Raw genomic sequence first — 17,071 nt, forward strand, 5'->3', positions numbered from 1 at the left:
TGGCATGTCCACTTCAAAGCCCGAAGTGGAGTGGTTAGGCGACTCCTAGTCTTATTTTTTTCCATTAATAGTGTTGAAAAGATATGTTTGTCATCATCAGCTAAGCATGTCCTCATTCAGTCTGTTTAAACTTCTGAACTGTTTGTTTTAGAAAGGTTTGACTTATTTACACTTGCCTTCATTTTCTTGACCCATCATTTTAGAAATTGAAAATATGCTATACACATATGGGTGTGTTTGTATAAAGCATGCTTTAATTTGCAGTCTGACTTGGGAATTGTTTGTTTTAGGGAAGCTTGACTTATTTATTCTAAACCGTTATTTTCAAGGCTCCACTTCAGCAATTAAAGATATACATACATACATACATATGTACTTTCAATCCTTCTCACTTTAATACAGTATGTCACCAGAAGGCCCAACTGAACAAGAAGCACATACAATGGAGCACAAAGCAAAGACACCATTCAAATACCTTCAATGCTGTGTTACAAGTAAAACTCCCTTATATAGCTCTCCCTGACTTGGTGAGCATTCCACATTTCCACATTAAAGTTTTTCTATTAACTCTACCATAGTCTAATGAGTGAGCAAGTGTATTGACTATATATTTGCTGTAAGTTAAAACTGTCCTCCTGAGGATTATCAATATAACAATTTTTGCCAAAATTTTGCCAAAATTTAAGTATTTGTCTTGTGAACTATTCTCATGTCTTCAGACTGAAGTTTGTTGTTTTTTTATAAAAATACAAGTAGCTTAGAACATTATAGCCAAAATAAACTACATAAGCCATGTGCTATTTAATATACTTTTATTAGTATTTTGTTTAATTGATTTTATATATATGTAAGGATCAAATGTTTAATTGATTACATATTTATGGCAGCATATATCCTAAACAATACCTCTATTTTGTGTAATACACTTCAATATTGATCAAGAGAGAAAAGATAGTCTACTGCTTGAAAAGATCAGTAAATTCAAATGTTCAACTCAATTGTTAGTTCTTCATAAAGGAAATCATTTACGGCCCAATAGAAAAAGCATCTCAATTATTTTACTTCTACAGTTGTTTCATTATTTACATTTTCTTTAATCCAAAATACTGCAATTTGGGAGCTTCATTTTTAATCTTATCTGAAATAAGTTTATTGAAGCCTCCTTTAATTATAACTGTATTTCTAGCCACCCATGTTGCAACCAAACATGATTGCTTGATTTTTTTTTTAACTTTGGAGTAGTTTTATGTGAGTACTTATAGAAAAATTGCAAAGATACTGCAGAGACTTCTCATAAATTTCACATCTGGTTTCCCTTATTCTTAGCATCCTTTATTGCTATTGTTACAATAATGATAAATCAACATATTATTGTGAACTAAAGTCCATACTTTATTCAAATATTTTATATTTTTAACTAATGTACTTTTTTGCTTCCATGATCCCATGTTAAGAATGATATATTACTATAGTTTTAATGATCCATAATTATTTTAAAATTTACTGTATATGAATAAAATATACTTTTCATTTGATCACTGTTTATGGCTTTTGCCTATATTCCTGCTGAACTACATTCCTTTTTATTTTTTTACTTATTGAACTATTTATTTAGTGAAGCAATAAGCCTTTGACTATAATGTAAATTAAAATGTTATCCCAAATATAAAAAAGGCAAATACTGAATAAAGGAAATAATTGACTTTATTGAGTTATTCCTATTTTAAATGTAGCCTTGAGACCACCTATATAAATTCTAAAAAAGGGGGGGGGGGGCCAAAGTATCTTGAATGTTTTTTCTATTTTCACAGAAGGATTTTAAGCAATTTTATTGGTTTGAAGATTTCTTCAAATATTCATAAACATTACTTTACAATATTTCCTTTAGTTCAAAAAGAAGATGATCTGTGTTAATTCCCCTTTACTGTCCAAGCTGTACACTTTGAGAGATAAACTAAGTAGACTGTAAATAAAACTGACCCTTTTAAAAAGATATTAAAGACACTTTAGAAGTATACTATAATAATGTAGTTTAAATAAATACATGAAAGAAAATTTGATTTTTTGTGAATGATCTACTAATCTTGGAACTACAGGAAGGATTCATTAAATTTAAATTTGGAAAGATCATGCACCTCAAAAATGGGTAGCATTGAGTTAAATAACAACATTGACGGCCGGCGCCTTGGCTCACTAGGCTAATCCTCCACCTTGCGGCGCCGGCACACCAGGTTCTAGTCCCGGTCGGGGCGCCGGCTTCTGTCCCGGTTACCCCTCTTCCAGGCCAGCTCTCTGCTGTGGCCAGGGAGTGCAGTGGAGGATGGCCCAAGTGCTTGGGCCCTGCACCCCATGGGAGACCAGGATAAGTACCTGGCTCCTGCCATCAGATCAGCGCAGTGCGCCGGCGGTGGCCATTGGAGGGTGAACCAATGGCAAAGAAGACCTTTCTCTCTGTCTCTCTCTCTCACTGTGCACTCTGCCTTTCAAAAAATAAAAATAAAAAAGAAAAATAACAACATTGACTAAGTAGCACTGAGGCATGAGCAGGGAAAAATAATAAAATCTATTATTTCTTGACTATTAAAGTAACTCAGATGCTTCCATTTTATTTGAATATTGCTTTTTGTTTCCTCTATTAAGTAGTGCTTAAAAACCACAACTTCAGTCAATCAGTAAACAGGATCATTACTTCTAAGTGTTTCAGATTCTAAATCAAGGGTTTCATTAAATTTTCCTAGCAGAATAATGCATATAGATGAGGATGTCAAATTGCAAATAACCTGTATTAGAATAGCGTTTACAGTGCTTATGGTAAGTAATCAACATTATTGACTTAGCTCAGGGATTTAAAATGCTGAAAAACACTAACAGAATAAATTGATTGGAAGACTAGAGAAGTACATCACTGTGTTAAAGATTTGAAATGAAAGTGAAATGCATTATGTGATTTTGTAGTTTAAAGTACATGTACATATATAGATATGCACGTAGATGGGTAATGTGGGCATTATTGATTTGAATTCCCCACTGGGAACAAAGGGAGAATGCCTAGTTTTGCTTCAATGGCAATGTTCATATTCATTATCAATATGATAAAATACAAATTGGTGGCTCTATTATACACATTTAATGCCCCTATGGAACTTTTTTTTTCCCATTAGTAGCTAATGGCTACTCCTGTTTACCTTTTATCACTCCGAATGCTCATTCTATCTTTTTTCCTATGATCATCAGATTTCTGCAGGAAATGATTTTGCTAAAAATGAAAATATCCTACTTTATTTTAAAGATGATAGAGCCTGTATCTGTAAACATGACTTTGATCTATGCCTTCTGTGATGTATCAGTCTTCTGAAAAAAAGTCTAGTTGAGAATTCACAAAATAAAAGTAGAATTTGCTGTAAGTAGCAATAGTAAGGAAAAAGTCTGCTGCAAATATTAAACTGAATCAGTTCACTCTCAGAATAGTTTGTATTTTTAAAATATATACATAAAGTGAGCATTTCATTTCCACTATTAAAAATCTTTTTATTGTGATAAACAAATATATCCATTGAATTGCTTTTCTCTTCTCTATAGCATTGGTTTATTTTTAGGATGGCTTTCAACTACTAAGTTGCATTTATTTTAAAGAAAGAAGAGTACAAAAACTCTTATTAATTTATTTTAATTAAATCCATTAGAATAATCCCTGAGGAGAAAACAATTAAACATTAAATAAGAAACCATAAAAAATCAAGTTCATTTCCTTTTTGCATTTCAGTTCCCTGAGTCATCCTTTTTCTCGAAATAAAGCCTCTACATTTTGTATATTCTGCAAGTGAAATAACATAATTTTAAATAAGGTTATAATACTAATACTTAATATTATTGCACATCTACTGTATACCAGACACTATTCTAACCACTTAATGTGCTCATTTAATTCTCCCAAGTTTATGAGGTAGAAGTTTATTAGTCTCCTTTTACATTAGGAAGTTTCAAAGGATACCAGATATAAAATAAAGAGACAAACCAAAGAGGAGAGAAAATATTTGCAAATCCACAGTGAAATAGCACTTCATATCCACAGTGATGATCACAATCAAAAACACAGGTAAGGGGCTGACACTGTGCTGAAGAGGGTAAAGCCGCTGCCTGCAGTGCTGGAATCCCATATGGGCGCCAGTTCGAGTCCCGGCTGCTCCACTTCCGATCCAGCTCTCTGCTATGGCCTGGGAAAGCAGTGGAAGGTGGCCCAAGTGCTTGGGCCCCTGCACCCGTGTGAGAGACCTGGAAGAAGCTTCCGGCTTCTGCCTTTGGATCAGCATAACTCCACCCTTTGTGGACAGCTGGGGAGTGAACCAGCAGATGGAAGACCTCTGTCTCTCTGTCTCTGTCTCTGTCTCTGTCTCTATCTCTATCTCTCTCACCCCCCACCCCTGCCTCTGCCTCTCTGTAACTCTGCCGTTCTTTCTTTTTTTTACATTTGTGAAAAACATTTATTCTGAGAATCTAAAATCTGGACAAGGAAAATTGAACTGTAGAAAAGTCCATAGATAATTTTGTTGCTTTTTCACTATTACATTCACAATCTAAAAATAAGGCAACAACAAAAAAACACCTATGAAAATAGTATTGCTCCAGTTTGCCTTCACTTATGTGATTTAAAATATCGGTGTTCTATTGAGGTATAAGCTGAAAATTTTGGTAAAGTTAGAAAAATTAATGAGCCATAAAAAAATGAAAAAAAAAACAACCAAACTGTAAATTATATCTTTCTGGGTACATATACAGTAACTACAAAGAAATTTTATTTAAAAAAGTGTTCATTAAAAAAAGCCTCAATTCTCAATTGCAGTGTAACTCTACCTTTCAAATAAATAAATACACCTTTAAAAACACACACACACACACAAGTAAAAAACAAGTGGTGATCAGAACGTGGAGAAATTCTAACCCACACACCCTGCAGGGAAGATAAAATAGTTTAGTTCCTTTGGAAAAGATTTTGACACTTCTTAAAAAGGTCAAACATAGAGTTTCCATATGACCCAGTGATTCTACTGTGGGGCATATATATAAAAGAAATAAAAAAAAATATATCCACTCAGGGGCCGGCACTAGGTTAATTCTCCACCTGTGGCACCAGCATCCCATATGGGTGCCGGTTCTAGTCCTGGCTGCTCCACTTCCAATCCAGCTCTCTGCTGTGGCCTAGAAAAGCAGTAGAAGATGGCCCAAGTCCTTGGGCCCCTGCACCCACACGGGAGACCTGAAAGAAGCTCCTGGCTCCTGGCTTCGGATCGGTGCCGCTCTGGCCATTGTGACCATTTAGGGGGTGAACCAATGGAAGGAAAACCTTTCTCTCTGTCTCTCTCTCTCTCATTGTCTAACTCTATCTGTCAAATAAATAAATATTTTTTTTAAACAAAAAGACTGAGGGGATACAGACTAACTGCCACTTACAAGGCTTCTTGCTGACACAAGGAAAATGATCTAAAAATTGTGGTAATGTTTGCATGGCTATGTAAATGTATGAAAAACTGTTGACTTCTAAATTTAAATGAGCAAACAGGTGTTTTAAATATATCTGAATAAAATTTATAGCTTTATAAAAATATTAAGGAAGGACTGAAGAGCTTAAACGACTTGCATTGGATGTCAGGAAGTGGTAATACTGACATAAACCTCCACTGCCTGGCTCTTCAGTGCACAGATGCAGTCACCAAGCTTACAAACTCTGCTCATTGTAGTTTTGCTCTTCAATGTGATGACTGATTCCATTGAATCAATATTTTGTTTAAAAGGCCACCATCCAAACTGACTGCAAATGAAAGCTTTCTGAATAAACATAGATGGATGGTCATTTCTATAATAAAAAAATGATATTTAAGCATGGTGAATAGCAATGTTGATCAACTCATTTCAAGATACCAGTTTGCCCAGATTGTTAACAAATCAGGACTACCGGCGAAGAATGGACCATATCTAATTACCAACAAGAAAATCCCTATAAATATTTAGAGTTTGCTTTTTTTAATACCTCAGCCCAATAGCTGCAGTTACCATCTCAACATATTTCTTCTTCTTTGGGGAAAAAAGACAAATATCAGACTTTTTTGTTATTTTGGTTATTTTTTTCCTTTTCATTTAGTATTTTGTTGAAGATTTGTAGAATTTCAGAGTGGATTCATAGAGCTTTAAAGTTAAAGAAATTGAGATAATCTAGTAAAATTGTACAAGCACAAAAATTGCTAAGGAGGACAGTCATTTATCCAGTCACTAGGCAGGACAAATCATTTATGAAGTCACTAGATTCAACAGAGAGTAAAATTAAAATCATCACCAACATATTCACAACAATAACAACAGAAATAATCTTTACTTGTTGAAAACATATTTTGGATACAGCAGTTCACTCACATACCTTATCCGATTTAACCCTGAAAATGACCCATACAGTGTAGAAACTATCATTATCTCCATTGTATAGACAAGAAAAGTGAAGCTTACAAAAGTTCAAAAATCACCAAAATAATAGGGTTGCAAGAGGTATATCTGGAACTTTGTGATTTATTCTGGAACACTTTACTATACCGTAATCACAATGAATTCAGCAATCTTGTACTTTTATCAATAACCTGGTAGAGCTAGCATGTTATTCAGAAACATTGTGACTGAAATTTGGAAATAAATGTGTTCATGTTACATTTATTATGCTCATCTATTATACTTCTATTTCATGAAATAAAATACAATTGAAACATAAAAGAAAATTTATCATCATAAAATAATTAATTAGCCAGAATTTGGGCTTGACAAGATACTGTGACAGATTTGAACCTTCAGCCCTAAATATATAATTGCAATAAACTGTTTTCTCATCCTGATACATAAATAAGGCAGATTTACACTAGAGAAGTGCACTTGCAGTAAATAATTGACAGTTAATTTAATATCTTTTCTGAAGTTATTGGTGAACCTTATTATAAAGACTTTGTTTTCAAAATAGATAGAATCATCTGGTATCAAAACAGACACTTTACAGACCCAAAGATAAATTCATCATCATTCACAACATCAAGACCTCTGCATAGGAAACACAAAAGTGTTGATGCTTTTATAAGTGTGTCTGTAGTTCCCTTAAAATGAGGTCTGTCTAGTTACCCAACATTACTTGCTGCCTGTCCATTCCTCTGCCTGGAATGATTTCTTTTTTATCTGCCCCATACTCCGAATAGCTGTGCCTTTGAGATGCCACTCCAACTCCAAGTCCTGAGGGCCTGTTATGAACGCTAGCTCATAATTGGTTCTGCCGTGCCACAATTTCAAAGGTAATTGGCTACAGTCAACAACAGTTATACTACAACTTACATACTGATCATATGTTACTGCTCATATATTTTATTGACTTGACATTTTCCCATTTACTTTTTTCTCCACCCAAATGATCATATACATCCTCTGAAGAATAACCCTGAATTTGTATTGGCTTGTCAGCTAAACATTACCAAGAAAGTTACATATGCACACTAGAGGAGCTTATAGACTACACATACCATGAACAAAGACAAAAAATCACTGTTTCATTTGCTTCTTTTTATTTCACTCTACCATCCACAGGCCTCGTGGGATGTGTCCTGTGGAGCTCGGCCAATTCCTGATTTGTCATCAGGCTGCAAATCCCTCTGCTTCAGGAATTGATCACAGCCATTTTGATTGAAAAGTCCCATCTACTATAGTCTACTGTGACATATTATACAAAGATAATGATATTTGTATGGTTATTGTTCCCCTTGAGAGATGCAATATATTCACTTACATTAGTATTGATAACATTTTTTTTATTTATTAACCATGATTCATAAATCTTGACTTGGGAAAAAGCAGCTCTCCCCTTAAATAGATATCTAAACTGGTCCTCTGTGAGTATGTGTGAGTGTGTGTGTGTGTGTGTGTGTGTGTGAAATCCTGATGGTCCAAACTGGTTATTTTGAAAAGTGAAGTAACTTCTGGATCCACAGAATTTCTGTCTTACACAAGTAAGTACAAAACAGTGACATAATCCTCCTATTCCTTATATTCATAAGCGGGAGAAGAGCCTTGTCTGCCCATTTGATTGTTCTTCACTTTACCCCTAGTAGTATTAGGCTTTCCATTCATTTCTGTTGGGATTGAAGCTCTTCCTGCTCCTGCTGCAGGCTGTTTGGGGAATATGCTCCATGAAGCAGCAGCTCAGAGCCTATTTCTTGTCCCATGTCATTGCTGCTGCTGCAGATGCTCACGAGAGCTGCACCTTGGATAGCACACACTGTGGTTATAGACATCGCAAATAGATCACTACCGCACAGCAAGAGCATCCCTCTATGCATATCCTGCAGGGCATCCCAGTAGACACAATCTGGCATGACCACTGGTGGGAGCCTCCTGTTAACAATAATGGCCCCACCCAAGTCTATAATGGGTGGGGTTCTTGCCATAAGTCCTGTTCAGACATGGCCAGTAGCTAGTGCAACACTCAGTTGGGTTTTCTATTCTCCTGCCTGCTGCTTAACTTTACATGTTTTGCTTTGTATCTTTAAAATCACTAATCTCAAAATTTTATATACTACATAGAATTTGATTAGAGTTAAATGCCAAAAGTCAAAACAACACCAACAACAAAAAACTTGATACTTAAGAAGCTCAGAAGTTCTGATTTCATTAGATTTCCACCAAGAAGGATTTTGTGCTCCTTCTGAAGAACAAATTTAGGGAAAAATAAAAGAAATATTAGGTAGATTGTTTCCCTCTAGGAATTTTTAATATTGCTTTATGGAAATAGGAAAGTATAAAATTTGAAAATGCAATATAGTTTCACCACTTAAGTTCTCCAAGTTCATAATATTTTATACAAAGAGATCAGAAAAACAAATGTTTCAAAGGTAACCACAATATTCTTTTGAAGGCAACATCTGGCTCAAATGGCCATGACATTATTTATCTACCTAGCATGAATGCTCAAACATTTTATTTCAGAAATAATTATTGTAATTTTAATTTCAGGGTATTGTCCTACTCCTCACTGTTGATGTGGTATAAGACATGGGGTATGCACAGCATTACTTTTCTCGGGACAAAATTCTAAGTTATGAAAACACTTCTGGCCCAAAAGCCTTTGTATAAAGAACATAGGTCAACAGATACATAGCTGAATAACTGTCTTAGCTTAGGAACTTTGCCTAAAGTATATGCAGATGTACTCACTAATATGACCACACAATTGAAACAAGAAGGGAAGAGTGAGAAGAAAAAAATAAAATCATGTTAAATTTTAGGCTATATTCATCGTTGAACTGTGTAGGATAAAATTAAAAGCCTTGTACATGAACAGAACTAGGGTATTGGCTAAATATGTTCAGGCACATCTGCGAAAGGGTGTAGGTAGCCATAAAAATAACACTATGGTAGAGTATTTGGTGACATGAAAAATGTTCACAGTACATTAACAAAAAAGCAGGTCACCAACCATTTGAATGAAAGGAAAGTTTCATAAACTTCATAGGTAGAAATTAATATAAGCAAATATGCATCAATGGTCTAATGGTTGCTTCTGAATGATGGAGTTTTCAAAGGTTTTTTATTTTCTATCCTTTGGGTTTCCTTCACTTTCCTTTCATCATAACATTTTATTGCCTCTGTATTTTTAAGCTTTTCTTTTGCTTGTTAAGTCTGTGGGAACATGAAAAAACAAATCTGTACAAACACTTGAAAGAAAAGCAGATGATAACTGAGCATCAAGTGTTGAATGATCTCATGCCTGCCCTTGCTGTCCCTATGAAGATCAGAACAGTGGTTGTCTATCGGAGAATGTAGGAGTTCATGTCACGAAAAGTGAATCACACAGAAAAACAGACACTTTAGCATTTATGGACTGTGCTTTGTATACAAAGATGATGTTTTTGACTCCCTGACACTGAGGGAACATCACTATTTCTCCATGGCTGCAATTACCCAATTTGGGAAATGAACCAGACACTACAGCCTCATCTAGGTGACAGTTTAGACTTTAAGTGCTGTGGCTGCCATTTTTCTTTCAGCTCCTATTGCAGGCAGCAAAGCAGTAATGTACAATCCTCCACTCTCATTCCTTCCAGTGGGGTATGGCCTTTCACTAAGCAGTCTTTTACATTAGCAATGTGAAGTAAATAACATTACTCCTACTCAGTACACTCTATATGACATCACCTTCATTGCTGTAGGACAATACTTTCTAAGTATATAAAAGCCTGTATGATCGAAGTGCTGCTTAATGAGAAACATTTTTACAGTGAGAGCAAGCATCAATGTGGCCATCTTGGAGAATTCACATGGAACTTTGAAAGTCGATGTAAACTAAAACATTGATCTAAACTGCCTATTACCTGTAATCACCAACTCATATAATTCATATGCAGGATAATTTCTTCTACATTAGGGGTTGATGGTAAAGGTCATACAGTGTTAATCTATCACCAATACCAATTACATGCCTTTAAGTATACATAATTTCACTCACTTCCTTTTTTTTTTAAATCCAAAGCATAAAGCCTTGCCCTGTCCTGGGAGAGTGATTATTCTACTTGCAAAATAAGTGAATAAATAAATAAAGATCCAAAACTAGAAGTCAAATCACAATATAAAACTTCAAAATAATGTATGTTAAGAGATATTCCAAGGCTACACATAATTAAATACCAAACACAAATATTTTTAAGTCAGAGTATTGACATTTCCTGGGTTTGGAAATGCATAATAGAAGTCATTGAAGGAGGCAGGGCTGAGAATGACGCAGAATTGCAAATAGGCCTTGAAAAAGTTCAGGACATGAGTAGGGTCAGAAGTACTTTCCTATGAGTCAAGATGCAGTGGAGTCAAGAACAAGGATGACAGAAGAGCTAGCATTTCCTGGGAGGTGACTCTGTTCCATGCATCATCTCAGTTAATCTTGTAAACACCTTTTGAGATTGACCCTAAGATGAACCTGTGCACCAACTCCATGCCTAAGGTGGCCTCCCTATCATTCCCCTGTCTGCCTCTCTCCATCAAAGTTGGTCTGACTCATTTTCTTCACGACATTTTCATTACCAAAAGTTATATAACTTATTAGTTTATTTAATACTTTTCTGCAAGCTCCAGGAGGGTTCTGTCTTATTCAACTGAAGTATGTTTAATGCCTAAAATAATTCCTGGACCAGAGTCACACACAGTGGATACTCAAGGATGGAGTCACCATTTGTGCAGATAACGAGCCTATTATCATGTGAGGGTAAGTAGAAGCCCAAGGCCACATAGTCAGCATTTGATCCCAGAGCCCTCTTTACCCCACACCACATGTCACACTATTCTCCCACCAAAGCATTAGGAAATAACATGCAGGTCATTTTTGAAGCTGGGGTTTTTATTTTATTTCTTTATTGCTTATTGTGTCTGTATAGTAGGGAATAACATTATGATGGAAGTTTAATGTTAGACTCCAAGGACATTGATTTTTGGGCTAAGATTTCTTAATCATGTTATGGTAAGACAGCCTAGAATGTGAGCAGATTTAGGGACAATTAATATTATCTGTTATTATATTGTAGAGACTGGAATGCAGTTTGCATCTCTGGAGAACCCAGACAATTACAGGGATTTGTGACACTAACACCCATGGTGTAAGCACAGCAGATACCCTGAGATTCTCAGGCCTGAAGGTTGGAAAGCAGTGACCATCCTGACAGAAATGGGCACTCTAGACATGGGACAGAACAATGGCTTGGGAGTTTCTGACAGAAAAATCTAGAAGGGGGTCTAGGGAGGATAGCAATTAAACTTCCACATGAACAGGTGAAGTGACAGAGAACCAAAGTGAAATTCTCAGCTAGAAGCAAGAGGCAGTAGGATCCTGAATTTCTGAAGGCCAAGATTGAAAATGTGGTATTCAAGTATTATTCAGATGAAGAGGAAATTTGTCGGGGCAAGCACTTGGAATAACAGTTAAGCCGCCAGGTGGTCCATCCCACATCCATATTGGAGTGTCTGTGCTTGACTTCTGGTTCCAATTCTACCTCCAACTTCCTGCCAATGCAGACCCTGGGAGACAGCAATGATGGCTCAAGTACTCAGGTCCTCACCACTCCTGTGGGAGACCTGCATTGATTTCTCAGCTCCCAGCTTACTTCTCACCCAGTCCTGGCCTCTGTGAGTATTTGGGAGACAACAGACCCCATCTATGAGCACATGGGCTATGCCACTCTGCTCTGAGAATAAGTCTCCAGGAGGCTGAGCAGGTCCAAAAACGAGTCCAGGAAAATGAGTGTCACAAGTGAAGAGCACCAGGCGTGGAGAAGATCTCCTGCCTGGTCCGAAGGACCGCCCTCACACACAACGACAACCACTTCAACTATGAGAAGACACACAACTTTAAGGTGCACACTTTCCGAGGCCCACACTGGTGTGAATACTGTGCCAACTTCATGTGGGGGCTCATTGCCCAGGGGGTCCGGTGCTCAGGCTGTGGGCTGAATGTGCACAAGCAGTGCTCCAAGCAGGTGCCCAACGACTGCCAGCCCGACCTCAAGAGGATCAAGAAGGTGTACTGTTGTGACCTGACCACGCTCGTGAAGGCCCACAACACGCAGAGACCCATGGTGGTGGACATGTGCATCCGGAGATTGAAGCGAGAGGATTAACATCAGAAGGAAGTTACAGTCTCCGGGTTCACTGAGCACATCAAGGATGTCAAGATGGCATTTGACAGAGATGGAGAAAAGGCAGACATATCTGCCAACATCTACCCAGACATCAACATCATCACTGGAGCCCTGAAATTCTACTTCCGAGACCTGCCCATCCCTGTCATCACATAAGGCACCTATTCCAAATTCATAGAGACAGCAAAATTCTCCAGTGCAGATGAGAGGCTGGAAGCCGTCCACGAAGTGCTGATGCTGCTGCCGCCTGCCCACTACGAGACCCTGCGCTACCTGATGAGCCACCTCAAGAAGGTCACCCTGAACGAGAAGGACAATTTCGTGAACGCGGAAAACCTGGGGATCGTGTTCGGGCCCACGCTGATGAGGCCGCCCGAGGACAACACCCTCACCACCCTGCACAACATGCAGTACCAGAAGCTGATTGTGCAGATTTTGATAGAAAACGAAGATGTTCTGTTCTAAGCCATCAGGGACAGGAGCTCAAGGGGCCCCCGTCCCTTCTAAGTTGATTCAGCTAAAGGAATAAAAACATTTCTTGCACTTGATTTGTCTTTGCACTCTGTCTGTCTCTGTCTCTGCCTCTGTCTCTGTCTCTTATTCCTTTCTCTCTCTCTAGTTGTCTGTCTCTTAAATGAATAAAATAAAGGTATTTTTTTTAAGTTGTAGATGTGAAAGTAGATGTAACACCTAAATTTACAGGAACAGTAACAAGAGACCAAAAAACTAAGAGCTAAATCATGGGACAGGTGCATGCAGATGAGGCAAAGGAAGACAGTGGTACCTTGTGAAAAATACAGAGGGAGTGCAACTTAACCCCATCATCTAATTTTACGTAAAAAGGCTTTACAACATTTTTCTTGGAGCATAATATTGCAGGTCTTTATGTTTACATCCAAACTTCAGCTTCTCTGAAGGTAAACTGTGGAAGACATCTAGGTTCTCTTGCCCTTTGTCATGTTATTATCAAATTGTGACTACTTTGGCATACAATTGTGTGTTGGTTACTATTAGGACACTGATTAAAGTCTTCTATCTGGTTAAATATCATATATGCACCAAAATTTTTAAAAAACACAATGATTAAGAGCAAACTCTGCAAGCTGCAGTAAGTTCTCTTGATTATCATTAACCATATGTGCTGCATTTTTAAACTATTTTAATAGATAGTCAGTGTCAACAGACTGTAATTCCCCAGCAAGGTATAAAGTAGGCCTTAAAACTACTTCCAAACTATCATCCAGGATGATGTATAAAGCATTTCACATAATAGCAGACTAAGTATCATAAAATATTAGTCAAGCACTAACATAGTCATTAATACTCCTCTTTAACAAAAGACAATTTCACAGCCTCATTTACCAACTGGAATATCCCAAGTCTACTTCATAATTAAGCTTTTTATTCATCTCCGTAAATTCCATTTAGTGCTTTTTGGCAATTTCTTAACATTAGTGCCCTGGATGTTGTTAAATTGGATTAATAGCTTTATAAGTAATATATATAATACGTATGTGGTTAACTGTAGGTGATTTGACTTGTATTGTGGCAATCACTTTTTTTAATACCCTATTACATGTTTAGAATTTATTTTATTGCAAATAATTTTTAACCTCAATATTTTGCAACATCTCTTTATGATGTTAGTTTTATAAATAGAATGATGTAGAGAACTGAGGGTTGTGGTCAGCCCTAGCTCTTCTCACATTGTTTTGGCCCGAGGCAGGCCTGAGGAAGGAATCATTTCAGGTGGATTAGAACCCAGATAAATAACCATAAAAGTCTTGCCACAATATCTCCTCTTTAAAAATATCTATTTCCAACCCTTTTTAATGCAGATAGAATACCAGAGTAAACAACTTCATTAGGCATGTTAAAGCACATTTTTAGAGAATGTACATTTGGCTGAAAATTATAAGCATCTTTCTGCATCAGCCTTTTTTGAATTTAAGGACAATCTTTCAATTAACTGAGCCTGCTGCTACATACTAAAATATAGTTTGCGTTAACAGCAGCTTGATTGGACATTCAGAATTACAGCTTCTGGAAGTTCTTAAAAGGTCACCTACTTCTTCTCCCTGCACTTATGCAATTAAAACTGTACTAATACAGAATGAAAAGACAGAATGGGGAAAGGCAGATTTATTGAAGACAAACAGTAGGACGAGCACGACTGGTACAGAGACAAATAAATCAAGGCCCTATCTCCATAAGTTCACAGAGTAACTTGGTTTATAGCATATCAACAAATAACAGAGATAACGCATGTCCGGTTTTTGCACAATAACTGGCACAAAAGTGCTCAGTAAATAATAGCCTGTGTTTTAGCTCCTAATAAAATGCTCACTAAGTGCATGAAGCCATAGAGCTAATTCACAACAGTTCAAAGAAAACATGCTCCCAATTTAGTCTGCAGAGTGTCAAGTGAAAGTGATCTCATTTGCTCATTTATTCATTCAGTCCCAAAAGGCATCAAATATGGTGTAGTGACTAAGAGTGTCAGCTCCAGTCCCAGATCATGTGATTTCCAAGCCATACTCTCACTTAGCTAGCTATTCTTTCATTAGTAACAGAGTAGTAGTAAAGTGTGGCCATCTCACAATATTGTTTTGAGAGCTGATGAATTAACCTGAATTATTGATGAAAAGTGCTGCTACAAACAATGCTTTTAATAAATCCTGAAATTGCTGTTTTTATTACATATGTATTGAATGTTTACAAGGCAAAGTGTTACATGTTTCTGGAGACCAGAAAGACGATGCCCTTTGTCCCTGCTATGCCTGCACCAGTCTCCCCTCACTTCCTTTGCCAGTTGCACCAACCTTCCATGGCCTCCTTGACATCAGTTTGCTCTCCCAGCCCACACATCTTTACCCATTTGGCCCCTTCTCCCAGGAAAACTCTTCTTTTCTCCAATTTTCTATATACCACTTATTAATTTCTCATCTTCAGCTTAACCATCCCTTTCTCTGAGAAGCCTTTCTTGATTGCTTGGATTTAAGTCTTGTTTCATTACTACTTGTTATCATAAAAAAAGATCCCTTCACTGCACATGTCTTGGTTTGCAAGTGTTAATATGATACTTCAACCAGTGCCAGTTTCCCTCCTAGAGTAGACGCTTTATGAGGGCAGGCATCTAATCTGTGTTTCTTAGAAGTAAATCCCTGCTCTTCGCACAGTGCACCATAAGGTTCGCAGTAACCCTTCAATAAACATTTACTGAAAGAAAGAATGAATGTATGCTACTACATATTCTAATTTTAACAATGTAGAGTTTCCCACTTCAAAAGTCTTCTATAATAAAGACCAAAATCAGGTTAATGAGGCCAAGAAAGCAGCAACATGGATTCAACAAATAACTTAATCGAAAAAATTAAAGGTAAATTTAAGATTATCATTTGCATTTGCCTATTAAAAGTTGAGCCTAAGAATGCTTAAGGAGTGTAAGATTTCTAGCCAGCAAAAACCAGAATTGAAACCCAGATATGAGTTACTCCAATCTTTTCTACTACGCTTGTCTTTCTTTTTTGAATTTATTTTCACCATATTTTAAATGCACAGAGACAGAGAGACAGAGAGCTACAGAAAGACAGACAGAAGCAGAGAGACAAAGAGAGATCTCCCCATTAGCTGATTCTCTCCCCAAATACTCACAACAGTTAGGGTGGAACCAGGCCAAAGGCAAGAGCCAAGAACTCCATCAGAGTCTCCCATGTGTATGGGAAAAATCTCAAGTACTTGAGCCATCATCTGCTGCCTCCCAGGCACATTAGGAGGAAGCTGGATCAGAAGTGGAGTAGCCAGGACTTGGACAAGACCTAAACATATCTCCAATATGGGATATGGGCTTCCTAACTGGCAGTTTAACATGCTGCATCACTGCACCCACCCCTCTACACACTTTTTCTAAAAAAAAGCTCCACTAAGAGAGACAAGGCTTCATTTGATAATGAATTTCTATACTGAAGACAAAACTCCAGAAATTAATAAGTTAGATCAACTGAATGTAGTATTGTATCTTCCCTCTCCATTTTTAAGCAGCATAGTTTCACTATTGGTTACCACCAGACTTACACATTTTCATGGTAGGTGACAGTCTGAACTTTTTTATCTTAAATAATTTCATAGCTGCATTTACAGCAGTCTAGAAAATGACATACTTTATAGAACATGTTTCCATTTTGATCCAGTCTCTTGTTCTTTCGCCTGAGGCCATAAATATAATGTCTTATTCAGAACTTTGACTATGTGGATTCCGTATTACAACAAATCATAATCTAGAGCTCTCCAAGGAGAAAGCTCTAGCCCCCTAGTGATTTTTGTATTGGCTGTTATAATTGTTAGAGGCAACTCCTCAGCCTTTAAAATGTTATACC

The 17,071-nt window shown here is 37.0% G+C and overlaps 1 long non-coding RNA gene and 1 pseudogene across 1 annotated transcript in view; one reads left to right on the top strand and one right to left on the bottom strand.

Annotated features, from left to right (window-relative positions):
• LOC100348742 (beta-chimaerin pseudogene) overlaps positions 1-13,233 on the top strand; it is a 35,216-nt pseudogene extending 21,983 nt beyond the window's left edge.
• Positions 1-17,071, bottom strand: part of LOC103349547 (uncharacterized) — a 556,187-nt gene that overhangs the window by 182,797 nt on the left and 356,319 nt on the right. The window lies entirely within an intron of this gene.

The sequence above is a fragment of the Oryctolagus cuniculus genome, chromosome 14 (genome assembly GCF_051225735.1).
Source record: "Oryctolagus cuniculus isolate XC-2025 breed Fujian yellow rabbit chromosome 14, ASM5122573v1, whole genome shotgun sequence".
Classification (NCBI taxonomy): Eukaryota; Metazoa; Chordata; class Mammalia; order Lagomorpha; family Leporidae; genus Oryctolagus; species Oryctolagus cuniculus.